This window comes from Arachis duranensis, chromosome 3 (assembly GCF_000817695.3).
Source record: "Arachis duranensis cultivar V14167 chromosome 3, aradu.V14167.gnm2.J7QH, whole genome shotgun sequence".
Lineage (NCBI taxonomy): Eukaryota > Viridiplantae > Streptophyta > Magnoliopsida > Fabales > Fabaceae > Arachis > Arachis duranensis.
The window spans coordinates 126,077,927-126,081,137 of record NC_029774.3 but is presented as its reverse complement, the minus strand read 5'-3'; positions in this window follow the sequence as shown (position 1 = coordinate 126,081,137).

Genomic DNA, 3,211 nt, shown 5'->3' with positions numbered 1-3,211 from the left:
TAGAAAATATTAATCTATCTGAAATCCGAATATATATTATTTAATTTATTTTATATATAAATACAATTAGAGATCTCATTAACGATTTTCCATTAATTTTATTTCAAGGTTATTGCCTTTGTAACATTTTGTTTATAAGTCGACTCTTAATAGAAGAGTAATTTAACAAAACATACACAAAATCTCCTTCTTCTTTTTCTTTTACTATTTAACAAATTTGCATTTTTTCCTAATAAAAGTACTATGTATGTACATCTGGAATGTCATCTATACCAGCTTTCAGCCGTGTGATTTGATGGCAATATAATTAAAAAAAATATATATTAGAACCAACGTTTAGTTAGTCAACTTTAGTATTTATGATTAAAAGTTAATAATTTAAATTTTAGAATTTAAAAAATAAAATAATTTTAAAAAATTATCTAATATTGACCAAAATAAATAATTAATTATCTAATATTGCTCTTTTAGAAAAAATAATATATACTTTTATCCCTTAAATTTGTCAAAAAAATTATTTTATTTTTAAAATTTTCAATTTACATCAAATATATCATTTTATCTAATATTTTAAAAAGTTTAAAAATAATATAACAATAATTTCATAAGAATAACCTTCAATACAAATAAATCACACATAATTCTATCATGGACTCTTAATTATCAAGTATTATTATTGAATTGTTATTAAATTTTTTAAAAATTTGATTGGCAGTGATACAATTGAAACAAAATAAAAAAAATTTGAATAAAATTAAAATAAAATAAAATTTAGAGATATTTTAAAAAAATTTATATATATTATCATTTTAAAAATCATAAAAATAAATAATTTGTATTTTAGTCGTAAATGGCAAGGATGTCGACAAAAAGAATCCATGTCGTTCTTATGTCAGTATCTTATAATTCTCACTCAATATCACTACAAGAAAAATTACGGATAGTTTATTTTATTTTAACCATAATAAAAATAGTAGTAAATTTACCAAAAGTTATACATTAGCTGTGTTATATGTTGTTACAAAATGATTTTAGAGATAGTTATAACATTCGTCAATAAAAAATTTTTAATAGTCACAAATCTTATATAATTTGTCACTATAATATATAGCATAATAACAAATATATATATATATATATATATATATAATTTTCATTTAAATAAATCAACTAAAAGAAACACTAGTCATAATATTGTCACTAAAAGTTTATTATTACAAATAATTTTCTAATCTGATCAAATAAATTTCTTTGTGTCGGATTATTTTCTATAATATCTGATTTGCACGTAGTTGCAAGAATTTGTAGCATTAGAAGTTATGGTAACAAGAATTTGCACAAGTTAGAGCATTTTTTGATCAAATTTGTTGATATGTCATATCAAAACAATTTGGAAATTAGCATTATATATTGGACTCGTCTATATCACCTATGACAATTAACCCTTCTATTTATTAAAAAAATGTGTAAATTTCTTGTATATCTACTGTATGTATAATAGGAATTTAAAAGGATTTAGTGTTTAAATTTGTTATAAAAAAATTCTTTAACATATAATTTGTAAAAAAAATATATGTTACTTTGAGTAAAATAAATATGTTTTTCAAATATAAAATATTTTTATTTAATTTTAAACCTATTTAGATATATTAAAAAAACTTTTATTATAAAAATAAGTTATTTATTTTTTCTAAAAACTAACAATAATTATAGTTTCTAAAAAAAATTATTTTTCTAGTACTTTTTATTTTTACTATTAAAATTTTGTGAAACACATTAAACAATATAAAACGATCCTTTTTCATTATGTTTTTTAACAATTTAATAATACTTAAATAAATTATTTGTTTATTAAAAAAATTAAAAAAAATCAATCCAAACTGATTCTAAATATAATTTAAAATTAATAAAAATAAAATAGTATATTCCTTTAAATAAATACCTAGGTATCTATAATAAAGCTTTATCTCTTTATCCCTTTTTTTGTTGGTCTAGCTAACATATATTGTAACTTTGTAAGAGTACATGATAAGCTTGCTATTAATAAAAAATTTTATTAAAAATATCAAAAATCTAAGTTTTTAATATATTTATTTATTTTTATTAAATAAAAATATTTAAAATTTTTTACTAATGATAAGTTCACGTTAGCTAAATTTGTTTTTTCACAATAGTATAATATGCACCTTTATTAAAATTCTATTTTAATTAAAAGTTTATTTATCATGTGTTCTAAGAATATAGGTTAAAATTATAAAATAATAATATTTTTATTGGAAATATAACAAAATTAAGTTTTTAATACATTTGTTTTGTATTTATTAAATAAAAATATTTAAAAAATTTGTATTAATAGTAAATTTATCATGTGTCTTTAGAATACATATTAGTTGAACACTTTAATTAAGAGTAAATGGTTAAATTAGTCATGATAGTCTTTTCGTAAAGTTTTTTGTTGACGGTATTAAAATTTGCTAATGTGACACATTAAGTGACACTACAACACACTCCAAAAAATCTTAATTGACTACTAACATAATAATTTTATAAAGTTAGATCAAATCAAAACCTAATTGAAAGAAGAACTTGAGGTATTAGAATATCTCAATTTGAGGTTGATTTAATATAATTTTATAAATTAATTATGTTAATAGCCAATTAGGAATATTAAGTGCGTGTTATGATGTTACCTAACGTACCACATCAACAAATTTTGATACTGTTAATAATGAAAGTGATAGAAAAACTAATATAACTAATTTAAAATATTTAAATAATAAATTTAATTAAAAAAAATTGAGAACTAATTTAAAAAATAAATAATCTTTTTAAAGACTAATTTAACCATTTACTCTTTAAATTAGACCTTTTAGAATTCTCTTACTTCCTTCAATAGCATTAATTTTGATGTCTCATATCATTCAAGAAGCAAAACCAACCTTTTAGAATTCTCTTACTTCCTTCAATAGCATTAATTTTGATGTCTTATATCATTCAAGAAGCAAAACCAAACCACCGTCCAAGTTCATAGTGCTTATTATATACATATATAGTTTAATTTTAATATACTACTATAGTGTATCATATTTTATATCATTGTCTAATTATATCTATTTTATATCTTAAAAATATATATTTTAAAATTGAAAACAATTATTAAAAAAATTAATTTTTCAATATATTTATTAAAAAGTTTAAAATATTTCACGAA